Source organism: Rana temporaria, chromosome 1 (assembly GCF_905171775.1).
Source record: "Rana temporaria chromosome 1, aRanTem1.1, whole genome shotgun sequence".
Taxonomy (NCBI): Eukaryota; Metazoa; Chordata; class Amphibia; order Anura; family Ranidae; genus Rana; species Rana temporaria.
In genome coordinates, this window is record NC_053489.1 from 173919983 (window position 1) to 173930227 (window position 10245).

At 46.8% G+C, this 10245-nt stretch overlaps 1 pseudogene; it reads left to right on the plus strand.

Moving 5' to 3' along the window:
- The first annotated feature begins 1304 nt into the window (after nucleotides 1-1304).
- Nucleotides 1305-1423, plus strand: LOC120925444 (annotated as a pseudogene).
- The last annotated feature ends 8822 nt before the right edge of the window (nucleotides 1424-10245 follow it).

The following is a 10245-nucleotide window of genomic DNA, read 5'->3' on the forward strand; positions in this document are numbered from 1 at the left end:
CGCCTCCCTCAGGCTTCCAGGGGGAAGGAGCCCCGCCGTCGGCCGGGTCCTTCCTTTCCTACACCAATGTGCTATTTTCGTCAGTCAGGGTCCACGGGCGAACCCCCCAGGCTGACAAAGGCTCAGCTGGGGGACTAAAACGTCCCTGGGTGCGTAAGCCGATCGCGCCGGCACCCAAACCCGCCAATGTATGTATCTTCCTCTGCCCGTCTCTGAGGTGGGGGGTCGACTTTGCTGTTCACAACTCGGTGAACCTCCCTGTTCTCCGACCAGTGGGTCTGCGAGGTGGTATCTTCGGAGTACTAGATAGGGTTCCTTCCGATCCACCGAACAGATTTCTTCCCTCCTGTTTCCCTCTCCCGGCTCGTCGGTCTGCCTTGGGGCAGTGTAGGACTTGCTAAGCTGCAGGGTAATTTTACCTTTCCTGCAGGACTAGAGGTGTGAAGGATTCTTTCCAAATCTGTTCTCGGTCCCAAAGATGGACAGGGTCCGTCCGATTTTGGGCCTCAAGGGCCTAAGATTCCTTTGTGAACGATGGGTAGTTCCGCTCGGAATCTATTCGTTCGGTGGTAGCTGCGCTCCATCCGGGGGACTTTCTGGCATCCTTGGACATCAAGGACGCATACATGCATGTCCCACTTTGCACGTGTCACAGTGGTTTTTGTGCCTCGCGATGGGGATGCCCACTGTCAGTTGTGGCCCTTCCCTTTGATCTGGCGCCAGCACCACAGGTTTTCACCAAGGAGCTTGCACTTATCCTAACCTTGTTGGGACAGCGAGGCTTTGCCATTGTGGGCTACTTAGACAACTTTCTGACTCAGAATTAGTGGTCGTGTTGGTAGCTTTTCAGACCCTCCGAGAATTTGGGTGGGCGTTAAACATTTGGAGTCAGTCCTGGTTCCGACTCAGTTTTGGAGTACCTAGGGGTTCCGGACTCCACAGTGGCGAAGGTCTTTCTTCCCCTGGAGAAATTGCAGACTCTTCAGTCTGCGGTGAAGGTATTGGCATCACGCAATCAGTCTTCTCTCCGTTTGCATGCAGATCCTCGGTCTGTGGGTAGCCTCCTTCGATGCGGTACCGTATGTCCAGAGGGAAATACTGTCCGAGTGGTACAAATCTCTTGTCTCTGAATCATCAGATTCAGGTGCGCCACTTAGTCAGTGTCTCTCTGAATTGGTGGCTGAGATCCCCGACTCTTCGGTCCGGGAAGTAGTTTCTTCCTTTTTGTGGACGGTGATTACAACGGATGGGTTGTGGGGGCGCCTGGGGGGTCCAGTCGTCCCAGAGTCGCTGGACTTGAGTGAACCTACGGCCACACCTCCCTGTATGCGCCCGTTCTCGTCTGATCTCGGTAACTACCCAGGGTTGGGCCTGGTTAGTACCTGGGTGGGAGTCAGCCTGGGAATACCAGGTGCTGTAGACCCTGTCTACCGTTATTTGTCCTAGTACTTTGGGCAATCAGGCTATGCCTCTCCTCGTGGAGAGGTTTTGGGGTGAAGTTAAAATAGGTTTTACTGATATATTTCCCACCCCTCGTTTTTGACACTACTTGGGGACGTCCCACTTGTCAAGATTTAAGGAGCTGTGTCTGTCCATGGATGATAAGAGAAAATAGACACAGCTCCCACCCCTCTTTTTTAGGTTTGTACTGCTTGTTACAAACTGAGGCTGCATGCTGCAGTGAGGAGGGTTATGTCTGTTAATGTAACATGTATTTAATTATCTAACATGTTTCTGCCTAGTGCTGTCCTGTAAACAGGGAACATAACCCACTTGTCAAGATTTAAGGAGCTGTGTCCGTCCATGGACATGGATTTTACATATACATCATAAAAATTTCACAGCAGAGATTCAGTGGCGGTCGTTCCATAAGCATAATGCAGGGCCGTCTTTATGTTAATTGGACCTGGGCAAAACATTTCTTGGCCCCCCCCCCCCCATGCAATTTTGCTCTCCGCCTGCTCTGAGACATACAATAAATATCATCTAGACTTAAAATCAGTTTACTGTATCAGATCAGGCAGTGATTGCGATTGGTTGCCAGAGGTTACAGCAAATCATTAACAGTTACTAACTGGTTGCTAGAGGTTAGAGCACACATTATGGCTCACTGATTAGTTGCTACAGGTTACAGCTCATGATTTATTCTTGTTGATTGGTTGCTAGAGATTACTGTACAGTATTACTGCTCACTGATTAGTTGCTAGAGGTTACAGCACATCATCTTTTCACTGCGGAGGGGCATGATATACATATGAATGCTGCCTTTATTTACATATGAATGCTGCCAGCCTCAGCTATTTACGAATGAATGAATGAATGAAAAACTTATAAAGCGCGGCGCATGCGAACTGAATTGCTTCTGGGCGCTAGTTGTTCGTGTCTCATGACATCAAAAGAGCAGAGTTTTGATCTGTCTTCTGAAAGTCAGGTGGTTTTCCTCCAACCGAATGCTGGTTGGTAAAGCGTTCCATAGTCTAGGACCCTGAAAAGCAAACCTTCTTTCTCCTTTGGACTTGTATTTGGTTTTTGGTACCCTGACCAGATTTTGGTCGGTGGATCGCAGAACGCGATTCGAATTGTGAGGTTCTATCTTGTCGCAAAGATATTGCGGAGCCTTCCCATGGATGCACTTATGTGTCAGGCAGAGTGCTTTAAATGCAATTCTGTCTTTTACTGGCAGCCAGTGAAGGGTTCTCAGCGAAGGTGAGATTGATTCCCTTTTTTTTTTTCCAGTCACCAGTCTGGCGGCCGTATTCTGAACGACTTGCAGACGGGAGATTTGGTACTTTGGGAGTCCGAGGTACAGGGCGTTAGCATAGTCCAGTCTGGAATTCACGATTGTTCCCACCACGACTGCTACGTCTTCTTTGGGGATAAATGGAATAAGTCTGCGTAGTAGGCGCAACAGATGGTGCGCTCCGCTGACTACTGACCCTATTTGTGCGTCCATTGTCATGAAGGTGTCGAAGATGACCCCGAGACTTTTGACTTTGGAGCTAGGGGTGATGATTTGGCCCAGAATGGGCGGGGGTGTCCAGGTTGTTGCCAGTTGACTCTTTCGGCTGGCGTGAAACATAAGGAGTTCTGTTTTTGAACTGTTGAGTTTAAGATAACTCTTTGTCATCCAGTTTTCTATCAAAGAGAGACATTTCTCTAAACTGGGATGATGATCCTTTTTGTTGCAGATGCGAAAATACAGTTGCGTATCGTCTGCATAAGAGTGATAGAGTAGTACTTGGCTACTGATAATATCAAAGAGAGGGCGAAGATAGATGTTGAAAAGCACCGGTGACAGGGGGGATCCTTGGGGGACTCCACATGACACCGTGCGCTTTTCCGACATGAAAGAACCCAATTTAACTGTTTGTGATCGGTTTTCAAGAAAGGAAGAAAACCATGCTAAATCACCTTCTGCGACTTCTGCTACCTTGGCTAGTCGCATCAGTAACAGTTTGTGGTCTACCGTGTCAAAGGCTGCGCTTAGGTCCAGCAGAACCAGGAGACAAGATTCTCCTTCGTCTGCGGCCTCGAGGGCATCGTCCCATATTTTGAGTAAGGCCGTTTCTGTCCCGTGTCCGGGACGGAAGCCTGATTGTAATGGATCCAGTAGATTGTGGGTGTCTAGATGCTGTTGCAGCTGTTGTACCACTACTTTCTCCATTATCTTGGAGAGAACATTTAGGCCTGTTATGGGACGGCGGTGAGTTGGGTCCTTGGGATCCAGGTTAGGTTTTTTCAAGATGGACTGGATTGTGCCCTCTTTCAACAGGGATGGCACTGTGCCTTCCTTAAATGACTGGTTTATAAGCTGTGTGATGGGTGGTGCCAGGATGTCGGCACATTCCTTCAGCAGTTTGGTGGGGATGATATCATTGGGCGATGTGCTGTTCCGCAAAGCACCAATGATATTTTTTGTGGTATCGATGGAGAGCGTTTCTGTGGGTGTTTTGTGGTTGATTGACGGTGGGGTTGAGGGGGGTATTGTTTTGCAAGATGCTTTCCCGGATTCTTTCAATTTTGTTGATGAAGAAATCCGATAGTTCATTACAGAACTCTTGGGTGTCTGAGTTGGGGACTTCAAGACATCCTGGATTCATGGTCTGGGTGACCATCTTGAAGAGTTCGCGGGGGCGGTTTAGGGCGCTGTTAATCGCCATAGAAAAATGATGTTTCTTGGCTTTGAAGATTTCTTTATGATATCGTGTTGTTATTGCCTTGTAGATGATGAGGTTATCCTCTGCAGGGCTTCTTTTCCAGGCGGCTTCCGCCCTTCTGCGCTCTTGCTTCAGAAGCGACAGCTGGTTGTTGAACCAGCCAGACTTTCTTTTTCGGATGCAGGCTTTGCGTTTCGGTGCTACTAAATCGGCTGACTGTAGCAGGGCTGCGTTTATGGCATCCAGTGTATCTGCGGCTGTTTGATGTGGATGGATTGTTTTGATTCTGTTTCCCAAGGTAGATTTAAAGAGTTCCGAATGGAGCTTCTTCTGAGATCTAGCCCAGTGTATTGTCACCGGCTTGGGTGCTTTTATCACTGGGGGAATTTTGGAGATTATGAAATTGATTGCATGGTGGTCTGGCAATGGTTCATTTTCTAAAATGCTTATTTTCAGATTTTGTCTGAAAATTAGGTCGAGTGTGTGACCTGAAGCATGTGTTGGCCCGCATATAAGTTGCTGTAGCCCTAATCCCTCCAGGTGATCGATGCAGGCGTCCGCAATGGGATCCTGTGCGGAGTTGGCCCACAGATTAAAGTCCCCGAGCAGCAAAAGGTGTTTGCTGTTAAGGGTATAAGTGGATATAAACTCCGTTAAAGATGGCAAAAACTGCGATTTTGGCCCAGGTGGCCTATAGCAGAGGAGAATGTGAACAGTCTCCTGGGGGGAAGTTTGAAGTTGAAGAGTAATGCCGCGTACACACCATCACTTTCTGCGATGGAAAAAAACGTCATTTTCAAAAACGTCAATTTAATTGACCGTGTGTGGGCAAAAACGTCGTTTTATGTCTTCTAAAAAACGACAGAAAAAAATTGAAGCATGCTTCAATTTTATGTGTCGTTTTTCAAAAGTGCACTTTTTACTTCACAGAAATTGACCGTGTGTAGCAAAAAACGTCGTTTACTAAGACGTTTTTTCATCCACGCATGCCCAGAAGCTAGCTTCAATGGTAAAACGTGGTGGAACGTAACCTGACTTTGCAAGATCATTGTGAGAAAACGATGGTGTGTATGCAACTTCGTCTTTGAAAATTGAAGTTTCAAAAACGTCATTTTTTACTTCACAGAAAGTGTCGTTTTTTTTCATCACATAAAGTGATGGTGTGTACGCGGCATTAGGGTTTCCATGAATGGAAGAGGATTTTGAAGGGCTGGCTTAGTGATTGTAATGCGATTTAAATATGAATACTCCCATTATTTACATATAAATGACGGTTATTTACATGTAAACAGAGGGTCTGCAGGGGAGTCATCTGTACACAACAATAGGGCAGAGCTGGTCAGCATTAGTAGCAGCACTTCACACTGACATATCAGGACACAGCACAGGACTAAAACTTCAAGGGACAAAGGAATTTAAACTGGGATAGTTGCCAAGTATGAGGCAGCTGCTTTGGGCCCCACAACAATGACAGGGCCCAGGGCAGCTTCCCCGTTTGCCCTGCCTTAAAGACAGCCCTGGCATAATGAAATATTAAAACAAATATTTTTAAATAAATACACTGAGCAAAATTATAAATGAGACTCTTTTGTTTCTGCCCCTATTTATCATGAGATGAACGTAAAGATCTGCACATTTTTCTATGTACACAAAAGGCCTATTTCTCTCAAATATTGTTCACAAATCTGTCTAAGCCCTGGTTCACACTGGTGCAATTTGACATGCGATTTGACATGTCAAATCGTCAGCAATTGGCGTCAATGGCACCCTCCTAATCAGTGCGACGCCGCTGCACCGATTTCAAAAAGTAGTTTATGTACTACGTTTTGCAATTTTGGTGGTACTCAGTTCCACCACCTCTGGCCCAGGCCCTTTGCTTCCTGCTCACCACTTACTTGCAGACACAGGAGTCCAGCTTCTGTGTTTACAGGTGAGAGTTTGTCTCCCAACGGCTCCCACTGAGTGCAGGATGGGGGCAAGGGAGATGCAGGTGCACAGGGTGCAGTGCAGATGCCCCCACTGGATGATCTCCCCGCGTCCTGCCCTTTAAGACCCTCCCACTGTTAGTGAAATTTGACCACACCTACAATTTGTATGCAGTTTGGAGGGTGTGTGTGGGGGTTTTGTGGGGTTGTGGTTGAATTCCTGTACCTTTTTTCTCTTAAAAAAAACCCCGGCAGTTACACGTGGTCTGCGGTTGTGAGGCCGGTTGGATGTACTGCCAAATTCTCTGAAACGTCTTTGGAGACAGCTTATGGTAGAGAAATGAACATTCAATTCAAGGGCAACAGCTCTGGTGGATATTACTGAATGCCAATTGAATCAAAACTTGCGACATCTGTGGCATTGTGCTGTGTGATAAAACTGCACATTTTAGGCTGCTTTCACACTGAGGCGCTTTACAGGTGCTATAGCGCTAAAAATAGCACCTGTAAAGCGCCTCTCCTCTCACTCCAATGTGAAAGCCCGAGGGCTTTCACACTAGAGCGGTGCGCTGGCAGGACACTAAAAAATGTCCTGCTAGCCGCATCTTTGAGGCACTGTAGGAGCGGTGTATACACGGCTCCTAAACCGCCCCTGCCCATTGAAATCAATGCGGTTTTAACACCTTTTCGGCCGGGGGTTAAAAGCGCCCCACTAGCAGACAAAAACCGCAGCAAACAAGACGATAAAGCGCCGCTAAAAATAGCGGCGCTTTACCGCCGATGCTTGACGCTGCTTAGTGTGAAAGCAGCCTTAGGCTGGCCATACATGGTCGAATTTCGAAAGAATTTTCGTTCGTATTTTGCACCATTAGTGGGATGCAGCAACAGCCGATTTTCGGGCGGCCATCGAATTTTAATAATCCAACATGTTGGATATTTTTTGAAAAAACAAACGATTTTCTAATCAATGATGGGAGAATCGTGTGAGAAATGTAATCAAAAAAGAAATGCGCATTTGCAAGAAAAGAAAATTCCCAGAAAGAAAAGAAGATTCCCAGACACGAAAATCCTTTTCTGTAGGAACATGAGGTGAAATTGAAGGTTGGGTCGGTCGAATTTCGAAATTTGACCCGAGTGGCCTTTTATTGTGGCCAGCCTAAGGGCTCTTTCACACGGAGCAGACCGTTTCTCGGTCCGCTCCGTGTGTCCGCCAAAGCTCAGCGGGGATCCCCGCTGAGCTGTCGGCGGATAGGGCGGTCCCCGCACACAGTGCAGGGACCGCCCTGTCTCTGCTCCGCTCTCCCCTATGGGGGACCGGATGCAGACGGACCGTCTGTCCGTCTGCATCCGGTCCGTTCCGCCGAACGGAAGAAAAATAGGGTTTCCTCCCGTTCGGAAAAGCGGAACCCGACTGACGCGGACGCTAGCGGATGCTCCATCCGCTAACGGACGCGTCCCCATAGGGATTCATTACAAGTCCGTTAACGGACTTGTAATGAACGGACAGACGGAGCGGACGTCTGAAAGGAGCCTAAGGCACACCTGTGCAATAATCCTGCTGTCTAATCAGCATCTTGATATGCCACTCCTGTGAGGTGGATGGATTATCTCGGCAAAGGAGAAGCGCTCACTAACACAAATTTACAGGTCTGTGAATAATATTTGAGAGAATATTTGAGAGCCTTTTGTGTACATTGTACATTTTTGTAGATTTTTGCGTTCAGCTCTTGATAAATAGGGGCAAACACAAAAGTGTTGCATTTATAATTTTGCTCAGTGTAATAATACAGCGGCGGCCCGTACATACATATGGGGCGCAGGGGCATCATCCCCTTAATCTATACGGACTGGCCCCTAATCTACATGCAGGGCGCCGAATGCATGGATTCCAATGAGTCTTTTATTACATTTTTTTAAGGAGATTTGAGCCAGTGTGAAGCAGAGGAAAGAGGAAAGGAGATGCAGGGTGTAGCCGCCGCCCGGAGGAAACCCATGACCTAGATGGGGAAAGTGCGGGGCTGGTTAAAATAAAGGTAAAACATTTTTGTCATTAGTCATATTATCATTTATTTAAAAATCAATCGTTCTTTGTTTGTGGCTGTGCACTGTGCAGGGCACTGGACTAATAGGCTTCTATTAGGTCCGTCATTTCTTAACCAGCCTGAGGCTCTAATTGGCTTGTTTTATGTTGTCCTTGGGGAGCAGGGCACTGCACCCTTAACCCTTCCACTTTGTGATATTAGCCAATCAATATTCGCCATCGGTTTCCAATCTCTCACCCCGGCCAATCAGGACAGGAGGCTTAATATTTAGAACCCGGAAAGAAGACCGGATTAACACAGAAGCCGCGGCACCGGCTATCCGGGGAGCCGTGACCGCTGGAGGGCTCCGTTTATAGGGTGAGTGCGCATGTGGAAGGGTTTGTTTGCGCCCCCCAACATTTTTTAGCACCAGCCACCACTGTATCACATATCTATAAAATAAGCTACATATAAAAAACTGCATGCAAAATACACATAGTAAACTTTAGTTTTAGTGGCCATTGCGTTGACACGTTTCGTGGCTCCACCGCGTCTTTTAGGATTAGGGCACATGTATAGTTCATTTTGGTGTCGGCACCAGCTTCACTTCCTGGTTCCCTACTGCGCATGCGTGACTTGCTCTGCGCGATACCACTGGTCCCTGCTGTTTTCTAGGGACATGTGTGTCTCCCAGAAGACAGCGGGGGGGGGGGTGGGGGAAGTGGCGTCGATACCCTGGGTGGCTCGGGTATCTATGCCCGGAAGTGGGAGAAAAATACTTGTATGATACAGGTATCTGCTCCCCCCTGGAAGGTGTCAAATGTGACACCGGAGGGGGGGGGGGGTGTTCCAAAAAGCGGAAGTTCCATTTTTGGGTGGAACTCCACTTTAAAGCGGTGGTTCACCCTGCTGAACAACATTTCAGCATACAATTCGGCATCGTAGCGCGAGCTACAGTATGCCCGTCTTACATTTTTTATCCCCGTACTCACTGTTTAATCGTACCTAGACGATTCCGTCTGCCGCGGGGAATGGGCGTTCCTAGCAAGAGGGAGGGTGATTGACGGCCGACTCTGGCACGTCACGCTCCCCGAAGACAGCCGGAGTAGGTCTCGGCTCTTCACGGCGCCTGCGCACAGGCTATGCGCAGGCGCCGTGAAGAGCCAAGTCTATTTCGGCTATTTCCGGAGAAGCGTGGCGCGCCAGAGCCGGCCGTCAATCACTTTCCGTCTGGATTGGAACGCCCATTCCCCGTGGGCAGTCGGAATCGTCTAGGTAGGATTAAACAGTGAGTACGGGGATAAAAAATGTAAGACCGGCATACTGTAGCTCGCGCTACGATGCCGAATTGTATGCTAGAATAAAAAATTTTTTTTTTTTTTTTTTAATAGGGTGAACTTTAAGTCCTTAGTTCACCTTTTATGTTCCACCTGTAGCTATTTTATTACTTAAAGGGTCACTAAAGGAAAACATTTTTTTTAGCTAAATAGCTTGCTTTACCTTACTGCAGTCCTGGTTTCATGTCCTTATTGTTTCGTTTTTTCTTTGATGTTGCTGTAATTCCTCTCTGTTCTGGACATTTCCTGGTTGTCTGTTTCCTGATAACCACAGTACTGGGAGATTTCTCACTGTAGTGACTAATCAAGGAGGTGTGATTACTGTGTCTAAAACTCCTCAGCACCAATCCAGTTTCGTTTTACAATCCATCACTGCCCTCTATTGGTTCTCTGGCTCCGTACATGAGAGAACCAGGAAACAACAGCAAAAACGAAACTAAACTTATATGATTGTTTTTTATCTATTTTTAATCATTTTTAAAAGGAATCAGTTAACTATTATGTCTCTATACCCTATAAACAGTCATTTCAGCTAAACATTTTTCCTTTAGTGACCCTTTAAGAAGGCCATAGATGAGTCAAAAACCGAATGTTCTATGTATATAAAAATGGCGTTTTTTTTTAATCATACGATTGTGCCATCATTTGTTTTGTTTTTCTACGAGTGCATTATAGGTTATATAAAGAGTATTTTACAGCACTTTATCTATGATCATACTGCATTGTAACTTGCATTTGTTTTTCATGCAATGCACTCGAAATATGACATCTCTTCTAAAGCACTTTGTTTACTAAATGTTCTTGT